Below are 21,033 nucleotides of genomic sequence, written 5' to 3'. Positions count from 1 at the left end.
GACGGCTCCAACGTCCACGACGACCACGTGAAGTTCCTCCGCCAGACGCAGCGCCTGCCCGACGCTAGTCTCGTGCAGGTTCGCTTGGCGCCGGAGACGGAGATCTCGCCGGCGCCGGAGGAGGGCGAGCGGGTCGTCTTCCACTCGCACTTCCTGCGTGGCTTCGGCCTTCCGGCGAGCGGATTTCTGCGCTCCTTCCTCGAGTTCTACAACCTGCAGCCGCATCACCTCACGCCCAACGCAGTGATGCTGCTGTCGGCCTTCGTCTCCCTCTGCGAAGGCTTCCTGGGCGTGCTCCCCACGCTGGAGCTCTGGGGAGAGTTCTTCCAGAGCAAGCTCGGCACCGTCGTCGCCGGCGTGCCCGCCCCCTGCGGAGCCTACATCGCCATGAGGAGGTCAGGCGAGAACAATCCCTTCCCGCCCATCCCCCTAATCCAGTCGGTGAAGGTATGGCAGAGGTCATATTTCTACGTGAAGAACGCCGGCTCGCCCCCGAGAGGAGACAACATCAATCTGCCGGCTTACGTAGCCGGCCCGCCGGCTGGGAGGCAGCCCTCTTGGAGCTTCCGGTCCCGGTCCCTGTCTCAGGCCGGGAACGCCGCCATCGCCCGGCTTCGGGTGATGATCCATTCGGAGGGCCTGCGCGGATCCGACTTGGTGGCCGCCTTCGTGGAGCGCCGGGTTCTTCCGCTTCAAAGCCGGCCCCACATGCTGTGCCAGATGAGCGGCCGCTTCGACCCAAGCCGGCTGAGCACATGGGAAATGCCGCATGCAGAGGTGGCGCTCATGGTCAACTACATCGCCAACTGCAAGCTCGCCGGGGACTGGCAATACGGCAAGGCGCCGTATTCTCGCGCCAATCCTCTGCCCGTGGTAAGCTTCTCTCTCTATCTTCTTTTTGTTGTCAGTCGACTCCATGATGGCCGGCCTCTGATCAGCCGGCTTTTGTTAACAGAACCCCCTTCTTCCGCCGCCGGCTGGGGCGGCAGGGATTGAACGTCAGTATGCCCCCGACCGCACGGTGGACGATGTTGATGACCCAGACTTGGGGGCGGCCGCCATGGAGGACGCCGTCGTGGGAGACAACGCCGAGCCCGGAGGCACGGGGCTCTCCGCCAGCTTCGAGGACTGGCCGGACGACGCCGAAGCCGAAGAAGTCCCGCGTTGCCAGCCAGCAGCCGACCGCCAAAGCGCGGGCTCGTCTGCCGCGCCGGCTACAGGCGGCGGCGCTCCGAAGCGCCGGGCCGCGTCAACTCTCTTCGGCAGTCGGCCGAAGAAGTCCAAAGCCTCCGCCGCAGCGACGAAACGAGACGAGGCGGCCGCGAAGGCGGCCCGCTTCCGGAAAGCAGTGAAGCAGCCTCAGACGGTCTCGGCGTAAGTCACCAACTACTTGTATGCCTGTTTTTATTGTTTTCTTCTGTCCGAATCATTTCTCCTGACCTTTCTCCGCTTTCTGAGCAGGGCGCCGCTTTCCCTTGAGCGGGGCCCAGGCGGCTCCGTAGTCGGGCCGGCTGGAGGGTCTTCAGGCCCCCGCCGCGTGGATCCCCGCGCCGACCTCATGGAAGCCACAGAGCGGAATGCTCGTGAGGCGCGGGAAGAGAGGGAGGCGGCGGATCGGGAGGCCGCTCAAGCGGCGAAGGAGCGGGCCGACGCAGCAGCCAAAGCCCAGGCGGAGCGGGCGGCCGCGGAGACGGAGGCGGAGGGCTCGCGCAACCAGCCCCCGCTGCTCGCCATCCCCCTCCGAACCGTGGCCCCGGACATCCCATTGCCCCTGGCGGAGGAGATCATCCAAGACCCGCCGTTGGTGCAAAGGGAGGAGCTCTTCGAGGACTTCGCGGGGAGGACGCCGCCGGCCGCGCCGACTGGAACGGGCCAAGGCGGCCAGTCGTCGGCGGCGCTAGAGGAGCCGGCCGGGGGTGTACCTGAGGTCGGAGCCGGCCTCGAGATACAGCCGGTGACGCGTCAGCGCGCAGGGGGAAACACCGTTCCGCTGGAGTCGCGCCAAGCCGCGGGCGCCGGCCAGTCGGCGGAGGCTTTGGAGGCGGCCAGCTCCGCCACGTCCGGGTGGATTCCCAGCGGGGGGTCCGGCGAGCTGAATGTGGCGGCCCAAGAGGTCCGGAGCCGGCTTCAAGCTCAGGCCACCCTTCTGCAGCAATATACCCAGGAGTTCCTGTCGACGCGGGCCGCCATCCGGGTAAGTATTTTGCTCTTGACCGCTCTGGTTTCTTGATTTCTTCTGTGGGGGCGCGTCAGCGCACCCACTGGGTGTAGTCCCCGAGATTCGGGCCGACTGCTGAGCAGTCGGGTCGGATCTTTCTTGACGACCGTCTTATCTTTGCTTTCTATCTCAACTTTCAGGAATATCATAATTCCCGTGCTGTCGCCTTCAACTCCCAGGCTCAGGAGTTGGGTCGGAAGATCGACGACCTGGCCAACAGCCGAAGTAAGTGCTCGCTCTTATCTGTTTCCTGTGGGGGCGCGTCAGCGCACCCACTGGGTGTAGTCCCCAAGATTCGGGCTGACTGCTGAGCAGTCGGGCCGGATCTTCCTTGACGACCTTTCCCTTATTGGTTTTTTTGTCTTTGTCTTTTGTTCTTTGCAGAGGTCAATGCCGACTTGAGGAAGGAGCTCGGCGAGGCACAGACCGCCCTTCGCACCAGGGACGCCGAGTACGCCGCCTTGGTCCAGGAGCGCGACCGCCTAGCCAAGAAGCTATCTGATCAAGAAGAAAGCCACAAGGCGGCCCTGCAGAAGGCGCAGGACAGCGAGGCCGCCTTGAAGGCGGAGTTTGAGACCGAGGCGGCGAGCTGGGCTGAGACTCGTCAAGCGCTGGATGAGGGCTTTGGCCGCATCGAAGACTTGATCGATGGTAAGCTACCTTTCTCGCCCTTCTTCTGCCTGCTAGCCGCCTGGGGTCTTGGCCTGACTTGTGCTGCTGCTCGTTTTCTTGTGCAGATTACTTTCCCGGCCACTCCACCCTTGCCGCCCAAACCATCGAGGCTCATCGCGAGGCGCACCGTCAGGCGGGAGTCAACATCGCGCCGGACGCAAAGCGGACGCTGGAGGAGCAGCTCTTGGCCGTCCAAGCGCGGCTGCAGCCGGCTCACCGGATGCTTCGCCGGCTTCAACGTGCCGGGGCGTAGCTGCTGGCCGCCCTCTGGCCCGGCGAGACGATCCCCCGCACCCCGAGCCGGACCGCCGACTGGCTGGAGGTTGCAGTCGGCCGTTTTGAAGCTTAGAAGGCGTCGGCGGCCCGTCTTGGAGCCGGGAGGGCGCTGGAGTTCGTCCGTGATTGGTACCCAGGGCTGAGCCTGGACCAACTATGCACTTGGCGGCTGGAGGCCGACGCGGAGCTGGAGGAAGTGCGGCCGGCTATCGCCCAGCGCGCCTCGACAATCGCCGAGTGTACCGACATCGGTGTCTTCACGCCTGAGATCAATGATGATGGCGTTGCCCAGCCGGAGGAGTGGTTCGGTCTGAACCTGGCAGTGGGCGAGGACTCGGCCGAGGAGATCGCCTCCAGCGACGAGGGCGAAGATGACGAGGAAGAGGGCGGTGAAGACGTCGAGCCAGCTAGTGGAACAACCGGCCGGCCTCAAGCTGACCGTGCCTCCAGCAACGAGGCGCGCGGAAGCGCGCCCTCTGCAGAAGGCGGTGATCAAGCCGAAGTTTGCCAGCCGGCCGCTCCTTCAGCCGGCGCAACCGTCTCAACCGACCAGCCCAGCTCGTCAGCCGCTCCGCCAGCTTGACCTGCTGTCTTTATTTTTCCTGCTTGTTGTCTTTGAACAATCTTTAAGCTTTCGCAGTTCCACCCACAGGGGGTGTATCAAACTATGTTGGATGCCGGCCTCTTGGAGGTCCTTTATGTAAATATTATTATGTGCATGTTTGGTTTCCATTCGCGTACACTTTTTATCCTTAGGCTTTTTTCCTTTGCCGCCTTCCCCTTTTGGGGAGGCAAGTACTCGAGCATTCTTGGATTGAAGTGAAGTGAATGAAAACCGGCCGGCCGGCTACTCTGGTAGTCGGTCGGCGGTAGGCGGCAAACCGGCTTTTGTTATATCAGTCTGTTGGTCCCTGGCCATTTTTCGTGTGCGCATCCTTTCCTGCTTTTGACTCTTGCCAGCCGAACAGCCGGTTCTTCGGACTGCGACTTTGGCAAGAGCTAAGCCTGGGTGTCGGCACACTACTTGTCTGACCGCGGGTAGGACTTCTAATATAACTCCAGTCGGCCAGTCCCCGGGCCGACTAGTCGAACCCGGTGCCGGACGGAAATAAATAAATGAAAAGACAAGGTCGTACGCATGATACTTTTCATTCATAGATAAAAGGTGGCAGTCCCCGAGCCCTCCTCGGGGGGCCTATTGTCTCATACTTAGTACAAAATTTAGCGTGGTACATACTGCATTTTAACTGTAAAATCTTCGAAGGAGGTTGGCGTTCCATGGTCGTTCCGACTCCTTGCCGGAGTCATCTCTCTTGCGTGCCTTGGGCTTCTGTGCGTCGATTAGTTAGTAGGAGTCGTTGCCTAGAGCTCTGCTGATGACGAAGGGGCCCTCCCAAGGGGCCGAGAGCTTGTGCTGGCCGGCTATTTGCTGGATCAGCCGGAGCACAAGATCGCCCTCTTGGAAGGATCTTGGCCTGACCTTCCTACTGTGGTAGCGGCGCAACCCCTACTGGTAGATGGCAGACCAGCTGAGGGCTAACAGCCGGCCTTCTTCCAGCAGGTCGACGCCGTCTTCTCGTGCTTCCTTGGCCTCCGCCTCCGTGTACATGGTTACCCGAGGTGAGTCGAACTCGATGTAGGTTGGGATGATTGCCTCGGCACCGTACACGAGGAAGAAAGGAGTGAAGCCGGTTGACTTGTTTGGGGTAGTGCGCAGACTCCAGAGGACAGCCGGCAGCTCATCGAGCCAACAGCCGTCTGAGCGCTCCAGAGGTACGACCAGTCGGGGCTTGATGCCGGAGAGGATGAGGCCGTTAGCTCGCTCGACCTGGCCGTTTGACTGCGGGTGGGCGACGGACGCTAAGTCCAGCCGGATACCTTGTGCAGCGCAGAAACGTGCCAAGGTTCCTTTGGCAAAATTCGTGCCATTGTCGGTGATGATGCTGTGCGGTACGCCATACCGAGTGGTTATGTCTGCGATGAATGTCACAGCAGTCGGCCCATTCAGCTTCTTGATCGGCTTTGCCTCGATCCACTTGGTGAATTTGTCCACGGCGACGAGCAAATGTGTCATGCCGCCGCGCGCCGTCTTGAATGGGCCCACCATATCCAGTCCCCAAACGGCGAAGGGCCAGGTGAGGGGAATGGGTCTTGAGTGCCGAAGCCGGCCGGTGTTGCTTGGAGCTGAAAAGTTGGCAGCCTTTGCAATATTTAACTAACTCTTTGGCGTCATCCAAAGCAGTCGGCCAGAAAAAGCCATGGCGGAAAGCTTTGGCGACAAGTGATCTTGAAGCCGCATGGTGGCCGCATTCTCCTTGGTGTATATCTCTGAGGATTGCGATGCCCTTCTCTTGCTCGACGCACCGTTGGAGGACTCCAGTGACACTGCGCTTGACAAGTTCTCTGTTGACTATCGTGTATGCTCCGGCTCGACGTTGGACTTGTCTCGCCTCTGTTTCGTCAGCTGGCAGATCTTGGTTTACTAGGAAGTTGAGGATGGACTGAGCCCATGACGGAGCTGCGACTTCTCCTACTGCCAATGCGGCTACTGCCACTAGGGTGGGCGGGATGGGTGATGAAGTGCTGGAGTCGGCCGCCGGCTGTTGTGTTGGTGCAGTCCCCGGGCCGGCTACCACAGTCCCCGGGCCGGTTACGGCAGTCCCCGAGCCGGTTACTGCAGTCCCCGGGCCGAGTACTGAAGTCCCCGGGTCGCCTGATTGGTTCTTCGAGCCGGACCCGGCCGCGTCGGGGTCGGGCGGTACGAAGATGGAGTCGGATTCTGGAGACGGCTTGATGGATGGCTTGAGGAGGCAGTGTAGAGTGACGCCGGTTGGTATTGCTTGCCGAGTGGAGCCTATTCGGGCCAGGGCATCGACTGGCTCGTTGTCGGCTCGCGGTACGTGGAGGAACTCGCATCCTTCAAAGTATCCACTGATTTGCTGCACCAGGAAGTGGTAGCTTGCCATATTTGCGTCCTTGGCGTCCCAATCGCCAGATGATTGCTGAACCACCAAGTCCGAGTCGCCATAACATAGGATCCGGCGGATGCCGAGTTCCTTGGCAAGCCGGAGCCCATGTATGAGCGCCTCGTACTCGGCTACATTGTTGGAGGCGGCAAAGTGAATCTGCAGCATGTATCTGAGCTTGTTGCCCTTGGGAGAGGTAAGGACGACGCCGGCTCCCAAGCCGGTGCGCATCTTGGACCCGTCAAAGTGCATGCGCCAATGGGTGGAGTCGGGAGCCGGCAGCAGGTACTGGATCTCGGCCCAGTCGACGAGGAAGTCGGCCAGTGCTTGGGACTTGATGGCGGTGCGGGGCTAGTAGAAGATTGTGTAAGGGGCCAGCTCGATGGCCCATTTCGCCACCCGGCCAGATGCATCTCGGCTGCCTATGATCTCGGCCAGCGGGGCAGTGCATACAACCGTGATGGGATGCTCTTGAAAGTAGGGCTTCAGCTTCTTGGCAGTGAAGTACACGCCGTAGCACATCTTCTAGTAGTGCGGGTAGTTCTCGTTTGAGGCGGACAACACCTCGCTCAAATAATACACCGGCCTCTGGACGAGCTGGGCTCGGCCTTCTTCTGGGCGTTGAACTATGATGACGGTGCTGACCACCCGGCTGGTTGCGACAATGTAAAGGAGCATGGGCTCTTTCTCAGTCGGCGCCGCCAGGACAGGCGGCGTGGCCAACATCTTCTTCAGCTCGTGGAAAGCTTGGTCGGCCTGGTCGTTCCACTCGAAGTGAGTGCTCTTCTTCATGAGGCGGTAGAGAGGGAGAGCTTTCTCTCCGAGCCGGCTGATGAAGCGGTTCAAGGATGCCAAGCATCCGGTGAACTTCTGGATTTCTCGAAGCTTGGTAGGGATCGCCATTCTCTCGATGGCCTTGATCTTCACTGGGTTGCACTCGATGCCGCGTTCGGAGACCAGGAAGCCTAGGAGCTGGCCGGCTGGCACTCCGAACACGCATTTCTCGGGGTTGAGCTTGATTCGGAACCAGCGCAGGTTCTCGAACGTTTCTTTCAGGTCTTCCAGCAAGGTGCCGCGCTTCTCCGTCTTCACCACAATATCGTCCACGTAGACGTGAGCGTTTTTGCCGAGTTGCTTGAGGAGGCACTTCTGCATGCAACGCTGAAAAGTGGCACCGGCATTTCTCAAGCCGAATGTCATAGTCAGGTAGCAGAAGGCTCCAAATGGCGTGATGAAGGCTGTCTTCAGGCGGTCATCCGGGTTTAGCTTTATCTGGTGGTATCCTGAGTAAGCATCCAAGAAACTCGACAGCTCGCATCCGGCCGTGGAGTCTATCACTTGGTCAATCCTTGGCAGGGCGAAGGGATCTTTAGGGCAGGCCTTGTTGAGGCTTGTGTAGTCTATACACATGCGCCACTTGTTATTCTTCTTTAGCACGAGGACCGGGTTGGCAAGCCACTCCGGAAAGAAAATTTCCATGATGAAGCCGGCTGCCAGAAGCCGGGCTATCTCCTCCCCTACAATCCTTCTCTTCTCTGACAGTCGGCGGAGAGGTTGCTTGACTGGTTTTGCGTCTTCTCGCACGTGTCGCTTGTGCTCGGCGAAATCCTTCGGAACACCCGGCATGTCCTTGGGGGACCATGCAAAGATATCCCGATTCTCACGGAGGAAATCGGCGAGCTCGCCTTCCTATTTGCTGTTCAGGCTTGCCCCGATGACGGCAAACCTCTCGGGGTGCTCGGGGTCAAGAGGTATCTTCTTGGTTTCCTTGGCCGGCTGGAAAGATCCTTGGGCATCATACTCCTTGGAGTCGGTGGGCCGGCTCAGCTGCTTGCTGGCCAGGGCCACGACCCGGTCCAGTGTCTTCTTCTCTTCGGCAATCACAAGGGACTCGGCTAGCCGGCTGCTGGCCGCAGCGCACTTGGCAGACTTCTTGTAATCGCCAGCTATGGTGATGATGCCCTTGGAACTTGGTATCTTCATCTTGAGGTATGCGTAGTGGGGGACCGCCATGAACTTGGCCAAGGCGGGTCGGCCGAGCAATGCGTGGTAAGGGCTCTCCAGGTCCACCACTTCAAACCAGATCGCTTCCCGACAGAAATGCTCCTTGTCCCCAAAGAGTACGTCAATCTTGACCTTGCCAATGGGGGGCAGGACAAGCCGGGTACGATGCCGTGAAACACTGTCCGAGTCGGCATGAGCTGCTTTGTCTTGACACTTAGCTTCTCTAGGGTGTCGCGGTACAGGATGTAGATGCTGCTTCCGCCGTCTATCAGCACGTGGGAGAAGCGGGCAGCGCGCCTGTCCGTCGCGAGGGTGGCTTCCAGGACCAACGCGTAAGAGCCGGGAGATGGCATCACCTCTGGGTGATCGGCTCGGCTCCAGCTGATGGGCTTTTCTGTCCAATGCATGTGTCCGGCGGGGTTAGCAGCGACCACGCTGACTTCCTGGTGCTCTCGGCGCTTGCTGCGCCAGTCTTTGAGCTGGCTTGTAAAGATGACGTAGGATGCTTGCTCGTCGGGGAACTCGTCCTGCATGGCTCCGACTGCGGGCCGAGCGGCCTGGGGCGGCGGAGCCGGAGGCGGTGGGCCGGCAGGCGGAGGCGGCGCAAGCCCTTCGCCTTTGGAGATTCGGGTGAGCCAATTGCACTTTCGGGTTGTGTGGTTGGACGGCTTCGCGCCACTATGGAACTTGCACGGGGCGTCAAGAGTTTGCTCGTAGGAGAAGGCCGGCTGCCAAGCCGGCCGGCCGCCCTTGGGCTTCTTGGGCGCGGGCCGCCCTTCAGGCGGCGTGTCTTCGACCGTGGCCACCTGCCGGCTAGCGGGAGGCGGCGCAGGGCCTTTGCGCTTCTGGTCGTTCGGGTGTTGGCGTCGGCCGGAATCACCTGCCGGCGTCTTGGGCACCGGGTTAAGTACTTTCCCGGACGCGTCTACCCGGAGCTCGGTCTTCATCGAAGAATCGGCGGTGGCGTACTTGTCGGCTATGTCCAGAAGCTCGTCGAGGGTAGTCGGCTCGTCGCAGAGGAGCTTGTGCTTGAGGAGGGTACCTTCTCGGCACCCGGCAATGAAGTATTCGATGGCTTGCACCTCGTGCACCCCTCGCAGGAATTGCGGAGCTCGGCCCAACGTGTGAGGTAGTCGCGAGTGGACTCGGCTGGGCCCTGTACGCACAGGGAGAGCTGCCTGGGCTTGGGAGCCCGCTTGTAGGTGCTGGTGAAGTTGCGAACGAAGGCTTCGGTGAAGTCTAGTCAGCTGTTGATGCTGAGAGGCTTGAGGCTGTTGAGCCAAGTCCGTGCCGTGCCTTGCAGCATGAGGGGCACGTACTTCACGGCAACGCGCCGGTTGCCGTTGGCTATGCTGACTGCCGTGGAGTAGTCGATCAGCCAGTCTTCCGGCTTCACGGAGCCGTTGTACTTGGGCGTGTCTCTCGGGAGCGAGAACCCTTTGGGAAAAGGCTCGTCGCGGATGCGGGGGCCGAAGCAAGGCAGGCCGACATTGTCTTCCTCTTCTAGTGCCAGGGATCGTGCTAGGCGGTCGATCCGATGGCGTGTGTCGCTCTCGCCGACTCCTTCGCGGCGACCTAGTCGGCCGCTGAGAGTCGGATGCGCCACAGGCGGCGGGGTGGGGTATCTCTCTCCACGAGATCGAGGCGGAGGCGGGTTACCCCGCCATTCCATGGCTCGGGGACAGGCGTCCGCGTCTCGCTCGATGGAGATTCGGGTCCGGCTTCGGCTGGAAGCCGGCTCTTTCTCGCGCCGCGCGCGGGTGTTGCTCGTAGTCGGCGTCCGTGACGTCGTGCCGTGATCCCGGCGCGGGGGAGGGCTTCCTGCGCGGGCGTCGGCTTCGTGCCGCTGAGCGGCTGCGTCAATCAACTGCTGTATGCGCCGGGTCATGTGGGGGAGTTCTTCGGCCTCCAATCCGCCCAACTCGTCCACGGCCGCCTGGGCGGCGCACAGGTTCTCGAGCGGAGTGGCATAGACCAGGCGGTCGACTTCCAGCGTGTCAGCGATGACGGCGCCACGTTGCTTGACAGCACCGGCCCGGCTTGGCCCAGCCGGAGCCGGCGTGCCGAAGGCGGCGCGGTCGGCTTCGCGCTGGTAGGCCTCAGTGAGGCGTCTCACGGAAGCCAGCCTCCGGCCCTCCGCGAGGAGGGCGAGGCGGCGTGCTTCCAGTGCTTCGTCATCGGCATCAGCCGGGAGGGGGACGGACAAGTCGTGGGCCGCCGCGTGCGGGGCGTCGTGGGCGCTCTCGTCGGCCGGGCCGCCGTGGCCGATAACCATCACCTCAGTGGTGACAGTATCGCGATCTTCGGTCCGAGGAAGCGGGTCATTGTGGATCGCGACGTTGGTGGGGAAGGTGTCGTAGGAGGCCGTGTCGGAGTCGACAGGCATCGGGTCGGTGGAGCCAACCGACTCCAGATCCGCAGCAGGCTCGCTGAAGACATGGAGCTGGCCAAGGAGGCTGGCGAGGTGGTCGGTGCCCGCATCGGAGGCGAGCTCGTCGGAGATGCGGGTTTCGTCGAGGAGATCGGCGAGGCTGCTCGCCGTGCAGATGCTGGTGACGCCTTGCAGCGCGTTGTGGCAAGCGCCATCGGGCGTGCCGGGCTGGCTACGCTCGCTAGGGAGGAAGAGGGTTCCTGTCCAGAACAGGTCTCCGGACGACGGTGCACCTGGCCCCACGGTGGGCGCCAAATGTCGGGTGGTAGGTGCGACATATGCCAACGGGTGGCTTATCATTGTGGGAGCCAATAAGACATCGCCGGTGCCTGGAAACGGGATGAGGCGAAGATAAGCACGCCGGCGGACTTTACCCAGCTTCGGGGATCTCCGTGGAGATAACACCCCTACTGCTGCTCTGCGGGGTCTCCGCATGATCACTAGATGGATGAGTAGCTACACAATGCTCCTTGAGCTGTTCTGGTGGGAGGAGGAAGAAGGGCGCGGCTAGCTTGCTTCTTCTCCTTGCGAGGTGTCTAAAACTAGTTGGGGGTCGAACCCTTTGCATGGGTGCACCGGGGGGTTTATATAGGCCTACCCCCCGGGGGTACAATGGTAATCCGGCTGGGCACGGGGCCCAGCTGTTTGTGACTGCGCTCGCCGGCTTCTGCGCCGGCTGCTGGGGCCCGCCGACTGGTGGGTCCCGCCGGCTACCGGCTCCTTGGTCGACAAGCAGGCCCCACCGTCCAGGGCCTGGTCGGTGGCTGGTTACTGTTGCCCTATTCTGATGACGCGGGCTCGGTCGTGGTAAGCGTGGCTACAGTACCGCCGCCCGGCGGGCGATTACTGTAGCCTCACCGTGTCTTGTCTCCTTAATGGGGCGTCTCCTTCGAGGAAGATGGCAAGCCGGCTATGGGGAGCTGGCTCTCTCTCTGGCCGACTTGGGAAGAGGTGTGGCCGCCTTCGGCGTCTCTCTGCCCGAAGGGGCCCACCGCCTCGGGGGCCACGCTGGTGGCCTGTCGTGGATGGCGTCAGGGTCGTCGTGGCAATAGTGCCGCGCCGGGCGGGTCGTGGCCACCCGTACAGCGCACTGTGCCGGTCGTGCTCCGGGTTTTGGGGGTGACAGGCTTCACTGTAGCCACGCCCCGCTTCATCATTGCTGGGTGGATGCCAACTTCGAGGGTACGGTTTAGACCGCCATATGGGAGCCGGCTTCTTGGAGTCGGCCCTCTTGCGGACGGCTTCTCGAAGTCGGCCCCCATGGCTTTCTTCATGAGGGCAAAGGTTGGGCCGCCTCCCGAAGCCGTCCTGGATGATAGCCGGCAAAGGGAAGGCGGCTCCAGGTCTTGGGTTCTTTGAGAGCCGGACGGGCTCGTAATTTTTTCAGAAGGGCCAGGGGGAGCCGGCTAGGCTACCCATGGCTATTTACTCCGACACAATATCTAGTGGAGTCATCAATCAACGTCATGAAGTATCTCTTTCCACCTTTTGTCAACACGCCATTCATCTCACAAAGATCAGAATGTATAAGCTCTAGTGGCGCCAAGTCTCTTGCCTCTGCAGTCTTATGGGACTTGCGAGGTTGCTTAGCTTGCACACATACTTGGCACTTAGATCCCTTGACAGGAGAGATTTTGGGAATTAAATTCATATTGGCTAGCCGCGTCATGCATCCGAAGTTAATATGACAAAGTTGTGAATTCCAAATATCAGACTCATTATTGTGGCAACCATTATTAATAACTTTAGTGCAAATATCTGACAAAGATAGGCGGAACAAGCCTCCACACTCATAGCTTTTTCCAAAAAATTGTCCACACTTAGAAATTACAACTTTATTGGATTCAAAAACCAACTTAAAACCATCTCGACATAAACGGGAACCGCTAACGAGATTTTTATTGATGGACGACACATGATGAACGTTCTTCAGACGCACGGTCTTCCCCGAAGTAAACTTCAGATCGACCGTACCAACACCTCGAACGATGGAATGTGACCCGTTCCCCATCAGCACGAGAGAAGTCCTAGTGGCCTGGTAAGAAGAAAACATGGAGGCGTCAGCACAAACATGTACATTGGCACCGGTGTCAATTAACTAATCAGGGGATTGAAATACTGAAAGGATGGTAGGAAAAATACCGTACCCTGATTCCTTCATATTAGTATCACCGATGACGAAATTAGCGGACTTGCCGCTCTTCTCATGTTCGCGCTCCTCAAAGCGGCTAGGACACTTTGGAGCCCAGTGATTAGGATCACCGCAGACATGGCAAAGTTCCTTCCCCTTCTTATGAGAATTCTTCTTGAAGTTGGTAGAATGTGATGGCTTGTTCTTTGTATCAAACTTGCCTTTGCCCTGAGTTTTGTTCTTGTTGTTTTTGAACTTGTTGGGCTGGAAGTTCTTCTTCTGTACCATGTGGGCACTAGAACCTCCCTCAGCAACTCGAGCACGTGTGTCCTTTGCTCTCGCCTTCTCTTCAACATCAAGAGTACCAATGATATCCGCAATGGAAAACTCATGTCTCTTGTGTTTCAGGGAAGTAGCAAAATTGTTCCACGAAGGTGGAAGCTTGGCAATGATGCCCCCGGCAACAAATTTGTCCGGCAACACACACTTGAAGTACTCAAGTTCTTTTGCGAGCGACTGTATCTCATGAGCCTGCTATACAACAGCACGCTCATCAGTCATCTTGTAGTCATAGAATTGCTCCATGACGTACAACTCGCTGCCGGCGTCCGAGGCACCAAACTTGGCCTCGAGCGCAGCCCACATGTCCTTGCCGTTGTCAAACGACATATACGAATCGACAATTGAGTCATCAAGAACACTCAAAAGAGCGCCTTTAAAGAGGGTATCGATCTTCTCAAAAGCTTCCAGCTGTGCTGGATTAAGATCGCCCTCAGGCTTGCCCTTGGTGGCGTCATAGCAGCCCATGGTCTATAACCAGTAGACTGCTCTCGTGCGCCACCTCTTATATTGCGCCCCCTTAAAGGCAGGCGGCTTCAGATGCGCAGCAAAACCACTCGGAGTAAATTGCCTATCATCAGGTTTTTGGATTGTTGGAAATATGAGCAAATTACTATGAGATTTAATCCGAATAAATAGAAGATAAATCATGACTACAGCAACAGAGATTAAACTAATCATGTGAACTAGCATAGAAGATGAACAGATCACATCTATGGCACATACTAGACACATGAATTCTACCATGATCTCGAACAGGAAGGATAGAATCACATACGATGCAGCGGGAGCAACACCGCCGGCGTTGACATTGTCACCCATGTCGTCGAGGACGAGGTTGCCGAGGTCGGGGAAGAAGTGGTCGTTCGCGAAGTCGTCGCTGCCAGCAGTCGCGCGAGTGCGCTCCCCAAAAACCTGATCGCCCCTCTCCCGTACAGGATCACGAGAGGCGGGGTTCCGAAGGCCTGCTGTCCCTTCTACCGGTGCACGCCGAAAGGAGGGATGGAGAAGACTTGCTTGGCGGCGCAATGACACTGGTAGAAAAAGGGCCTATAGTCCCGGTTCGTAAGGGCTTTAGTCCCGTTTCCTGAACCGGGACTAAAGTGTCGGTACTAATGCCCCGACCCTTTAGTCCCGGTTCAATCCAGAACCGGGACTGATGGGCCTCCACGTGGGTAGTGCCGGCAGCCTAGGCAGGGGGGCCTTTGGTCCCGGTTGATGACATAAACCGGGACCAATAGGCTTCCACGCGTCAGCATCTGGCTGGAGCTGAGGTTTTTCTTTTTTTTAAAAAAAAGTGGCTGTTTTAGGGGTTTAGGGGGTTATTTTTAGGTTGTTATTAGCTAGCTAATAGAGAGAAGTGTCCTCTCTTATATCTTCATCCTTGGTTTACCTACGCTACTGCTATGTTCATTTCACCCACAGATATATATATATAATAACTCATGCATGCTCGCATCATACATCATCATATATAATAACAAGTCCTACTAATTAATCAAGCATCATCATACAACTTCTACTCGTTATTAATAATAAGTCATATGATCATCATCCTCATAGTAATCGAACCCAACCCTACATAATTGTTCTTAGCACATGATCATCAGTATCAGGTAGGACCTAAACACACTTAAGGTAAAATAGCATAAAACAATATAGACCCTGACTCTCCATTATGAAGAATGGAGATCATCATGTCTCCAATTCTTGCGCCTCGCTTCCTTTTGCTTCCAAGAAGCTCCTTACGACTGTCCATACATTTTTTCCATCCTTTGATTGTCATGTCTCCACTTCTTTTAGAAATCCAGTATGGACAGTTGAGATTCGTAGGATGACCTGGATATATGTTCAAAACACGAAGGCTGCCGCCATTCTGATACATCAAATGAGGCACACAATCCTCTGAGATTCTCTGTTGAAAAACATAGTAATAACTTCGTAGTTAGCAATGATGTACTAGTTTTAGAAGTATGCAAAAAGATGCACGGATGTCGTAATAGTAAAAAAACTTACCAGGGTATCTCCATGGTAGTTACCGTAGTTCAACACGTGCAATAGTGGCACGTATTGACCATAATGTTGAGGAGTTCGATTGTAGATATTGTAATTCTCAAGATCATTACAAAATCCAACCAGATGAGTTTTCTCCTTGTAAGTTAACTCAGAGCCATCGGTGTAGTAAGTTCTATCTACCATCTTCTGCACATTCTTTGATACTTCAAAATAAGCTGTCAATTATTTTGAAATGAACAATATAAATTAGTTAATAATTAAATATGTTTGAGAAACTCACATAGCGGTAGAACTTGAGGAGTATCAACAAGGACCCAAATGTCCATATTGTCTTGCTCGATTTCAGGATCACCAAGATCCATGGTGACAAGCATACCCTCATCAAAACCATACAATTTGCAAAATGCTTCCCAATTTTTGCAACCAAAATGAGTTACGCTCTCAGCATTATACAACTTTAATTCAAAATCCACATCATGATGGGTCCTTAGGTGAATTTTCTTCGTTTCAAAATTTTCATGGTCTTCAAAATCCATCCTCTCCAAGACATAGCGTCTTGCATGGCATGGGATAAACTATACTCGAATTGTAAAAGATGAAAATTACACGTTGAAATAGTTGAAGTCATGCTTAATTATGAAAAAAAACACTTGTCGTCGTTGCGTACCATTTCAACTTCGAAGGTCTCCTCGAGCTTAATGCTGAAGCGCCGACCATCGTCCAGGTGAGGCCTGTCGCACTCACCTCGATCGTCGTGGCACCAGCCGCACTCCCCCGGGAGACTTTCATCGTTCGATGATGACATTTCCTATACGTTCATAATTCAAAGACTAAATTAGATCATTATTATTCAACTAATCATATGCATATGCCTTGCATAGTGCTCTCCAATTTGAGCATTCAATAAGAAAAATCAATTCGCAAAATAAAGTAGTATTCAAATTAGGATGCCTTCAATTATAAGAAAAAAAATAAACTAGTTCTATTATTTTTCTTGCTAAAAATAAACTACTTCTGTAGTAAAATAAATCAGTTTTATTAAATCAACTAGTTCAACTATTAAGCACTTACTATAAATAGAATAATGTAGTACTTACTAAAAATAAACAAGTTTACCTAGTTCTAACTAATTCCATTAAACACTTTCTAAGTAGTACTAATTACTAAGAGTTAATTATCGGGGAGGGGGGGTATGTCGACAACGACATACCCGATAACAAAAAATAAGAAGAAGAAGAAGAAAGGAAAAGGAGAAGAAAAAAAAGAAAAGAAGCCTCCATTCCTTCTTCTTCTCTTCTTTTTTTTCTTCTTTTTCACCTTCTTATTTATTTCTCCTGTTATTTCTCTCCTCTTCTTCTTCTCCTTCTTCCTCTTCTTATTTTCCTTTTTTCTCTCCTTCTTTTTCTTCTAAATATGAACATATACATAAATGACTTTGATCATACATAACAGTCAGATTCCTACACAATATGAACAAAATTACAACAGAAAAAAATAATAAACAAGTTTACCTAGTTCTAACTAATTCCATTAAACACTTTCTAAGTAGTAGTAATTACTAAAAGTTAATTATCGGGGAGGGGGGGTATGTCAACAACATACCCGATAACAAAAAATAAGAAGAGGAAGAAGAAGAAAAAAAGAGGAGAAGAAGAAAGGAAAAAGGAGAAGAAAAAAAAGAAAAAAAAAGGAGAAGAAGAAGGAATAATAGAGGAGAACAAGAAGAATTCTTCTTCTTCTCCTCTATTCCATCTTCTTCTCTTCTTTTTTTTTCTTCTTTTTCATCTTCTTATTTATTTCTCCTGTTATTTCTCTCCTCTTCTTCTTCTTCTTCTTCTCCTTCTTCCTCTTCTTATTTTCCTTTTTTCTCTCCTTCTTTTTCTTCTAAATATGAACATATACATAAATGACTTTGATCATACATAACGTTCAGATTCCTACACAATATGAACAAAATTACAACAGAAAAAAATAATAAACAAGTTTACCTAGTTCTAACTAATTTCATTAAACACTTTCTAAGTAGTACTAATTACTAAAATTTAATTATCGGGGAGGGGGGGTATGACGACAACGACATACCCGATAACAAAAAATAAGAAGAGGAAGAAGAAGAAAAAAAGAGGAGAAGAAGAAAGGAAAAGGAGAAGAAAAAAAAGAAAAAAAAGGAGAAGAAGAAGGAATAATAGAGGAGAATAAGAAGAATTCTTCTTCTTCTCCTCTATTCCTTCTTCTTCTCTTCTTTTTTTTTCTTCTTTTTCATCTTCTTATTTATTTTCCTGTTATTTCTCTCCTCCTCTTCTTCTTCTCCTTCTTCCTCTTCTTATTTTCCTTTTTTCTCTCCTTCTTTTTCTTCTAAATATGAACATATACATAAATGACTTTGATCATACATAACGTTCAGATTCCTACACAATATGAACAAAATTACAACAGAAAAAAAATAATAAACAAGTTTACCTAGTTCTAACTAATTCCATTAAACACTTTCTAAGTAGTACTAATTACTAAAAGTTAATTATCGGGGAGGGGGGGTATGTCGACAACGACATACCCGATAACAAAAAATAAGAAGAGGAAGAAGAAGAAAAAAAGAGGAGAAGAAGAAAGGAAAAGGAGAAGAAAAAAAGAAAAAAAAGGAGAAGAAGAAGGAATAATAGAGGAGAACAAGAAGAATTCTTCTTCTTCTCCTCTATTACTTCTTCTTCTCTTCTTTTTTTTTCTTCTTTTTCATCTTCTTATTTAGTTCTCCTGTTATTTCTCTCCTCTTCTTCTTCTCCTTCTTCCTCTTCTTATTTTCCTTTTTTCTCTCCTTCTTTTTCTTCTAAATATGAACATATACATAAATGACTTTGATCATACATAACAGTTAGATTCCTACACAATATGAACAAAATTACAACAGAAAAAATAATAAAAATTCTATGAACAAAATAAAAATTCTATGAACAAAATTACAACAAAAAAATCATAAAAATTCTATGAAAAAATTGACATATTATTTGCATATATATGAACACATAAACGTTTGCATATGCAACAATAATATCACCAAAAAAATGTATGAACAGAAAAAAATTCTAACTTTTGCATCTAAACTATACATCTAAATTAAGTACAACTAAATTAACTATACATCTAAAATAACTATTCATCCTAACTATACAACTAAATTAACTATACATTCTAAATTAGGAAATTACGCAAGCCGGGGCGGCGATCGACGAGGAGGGGCACGGCGTCGGCGGCGAGGAGGCAGGGGGGCATGGGGCGGCGACGGCGCGGTCGGGGGCGACGGCAGGGCGGCGGACGGCGTTGGGGCAGCCTGGCGGCGTCGATGTGCTCGGCGTCGTCGGGGGCAACTGCGAGGGAAATGTGAAAATTTCCCAAGTCTTTGCTTATATAGCAAAGCCATTGGTACCGGTTCGTGGCACAAACCGGGACCAATGCACCCCTTTCGTCCCGGTTTGTGCCACGAACCGGGACCAAAGGCTCCCTTTCATCCCGGTTGGTGCCACCAACCGGGACCAAAGGGCGTGTACTGGAACTGCCGCGGTGCGTTGGGATGTTTAGTCCCACCTCGCTAGCCGAGAGGGGCTCGGAGTGGTTTATAAGCCCTGCGGAGCCGACCACTTCGAGCTCCTCTCTAATGCAGGCTTACGGGCCTAAATCCACTCTCTGTGCCTGTGGGCCTACCGGGCCTACTGTGGGCCTGCATCCTGGCCCAACTAGCGGGTTTCTAGTCGTATGCAGGCTGTAGTGGCCCAGTAGGCGGCATTTTTTTTAAAAAAATCCAGTTTTTTGTTTTTTTACTAATAGCAAAATACTTACTAGTTTTTCAGTTATTATTTTTGGTTTTAGGTAATAAAAATTATAAACTTTCTGTTAGTGCCATTAATTTTCCAATTTGAATTATTTAAATTTGAATTCTTTGAAATTTATGTGAATCACTAGTTTGTAACAAAAGAAATATTTATGATAATTCTTTTTGCTATTAAAGTTTCTTTTTGCTTATAATGTTTTGAACAGAAAATACTTAGATAATTTATTCTTTGTTGGTTTATTTATTTTATTTTTTTCTACTTATAACAAAATACTTATTGTTAATATAAGTATTTTTTCCAGATTTTTTGTTTTGTTTTCTGCATTATTCATTTTCTTTTGTTTTTTGCTTTATTTTTTATTTTAGGTCACAAAATTTGTTTATGAATAGTTAAAATTTGAATAGTTTAAATTCGAATTTTTTAAGATTTGTGTGAATCACTAGTTTATGAATAACTTTACTATTTGTGTGAAAACACTTTGTGTATTATATAAGTGCCATTAGTTTTGAAATTAGAATAGTTAAAATTTGAATTCTTTGAAATTTGTGTGAATCTCAAGTTTGTGATTAACTTTACTAGTGCCATTAGTTTTCAAATTAGAATAGTTAAAATTTGAATTCTTTGAAATTTGTGTGAATCTCAAGTTTGTGATTAACTTTACTAGTGCCATTAGTTTTCAAATTAGAATAGTTAAAATTTGAATTCTTTGAAATTTGTGTGAATCTCAAGTTTGTGATTAACTTTGCTAGTGCTACTAGTTTTCAAATTAGAATAGTTAAAATTGAATTGTTTGAAATTTGTGTGAATCTCAAGTTTGTGATTAACTTTACTAGTGACATTAGTTTTCAAATTTGAATAGTTAAAATTTGAATTCTTTGAAATTTGTGTGAATCTCAAGTTTGTGATTAACTTTGCTGGTGCCACTAGTTTTCAAATTAGAATAGTTAAAATTTGAATTGTTTGAAATTTGTGTGAATCTCAAGTTTGTGATTAACTTTACTAGTGCCATTAGTTTTCAAATTAGAATAGTTAAAATTCGAATTCTTTGAAATTTATGTGAATCTCAAGTTTGTGATTAACTTTGCTAGTGCCACTAGTTTTCAAATTAGAATAGTTAAAATTTGAATTGTTTGAAATTTTTGTGAATCTCAAGTTTGTGATTAACTTTACTAGTGCCATTAGTTTTCAAATTAGAATAGTTAAAATTTGAATTGTTTGAAATTTGTGTGAATCTCAAGTTTGTGATTAACTTTACTAGTGCCATTAGTGTCAAATTAGAATAGTTAAAATTTGAATTCTTTGAAATTTGTGTGAATCTCAAGTTGTGATTAACTTTACCAGTGCCACTAGTTTTCAAATTAGAATAGTTAAAATTTGAATTCTTTGAAATTTGTGTGAATCTCAAGTTGTGATTAACTTTACCAGTGCCACTAGTTTTCAAATTAGAATAGTTAAAATTTGAATTGTTTGAAATTTGTGTGAATCTCAAGTTTGTTTACTAGTGCCATTAGTTTTCAAATTAGAATAGTTAAAATTTGAATTGTTTGAAATTTGTGTGAATCTCAAGTTTGTGATTAACTTTACTAGTGCCATTAGTGTCAAATTAGAATAGTTAAAATTTGAATTCTTTGAAATTTGTGTGAATCTCAAGTTGTGATTAACTTTACCAGTGCCACTAGTTTTCAAATTAGAATAGTTAAAATTTGAATTGTTTGAAATTTGTGTGAATCTCAAGTTTGTTTACTAGTGCCATTAGTTTTCAAATTAGAATAGTTAAAATTTGAATTGTTTGAAATTTGTGTGAATCTCAAGTTTGTGATTAACTTTACTAGTGCCATTAGTGTCAAATTAGAATAGTTAAAATTTGAATTCTTTGAAATTTGTGTGAATCTCAAGTTGTGATTAACTTTACTAGTGCCACTAGTTTTCAAATTAGAATAGTTAAAATTTGAATTGTTTGAAATTTGTGTGAATCTCAAGTTTGTGATTAACTTTACTAGTGCCATTAGTGTCAAATTAGAATAGTTAAAATTTGAATTCTTTGAAATTTGTGTGAATCTCAAGTTGTGATTAACTTTACTAGTGCCACTAGTTTTCAAATTAGAATAGTTAAAATTTGAATTGTTTGAAATTTGTGTGAATCTCAAGTTTGTGAT

Source organism: Triticum urartu, chromosome 3 (genome assembly GCF_003073215.2).
Source record: "Triticum urartu cultivar G1812 chromosome 3, Tu2.1, whole genome shotgun sequence".
Lineage (NCBI taxonomy): Eukaryota > Viridiplantae > Streptophyta > Magnoliopsida > Poales > Poaceae > Triticum > Triticum urartu.
The sequence above is the reverse complement of the archived record's forward strand: the minus strand, read 5'-3'. Positions refer to the sequence as shown.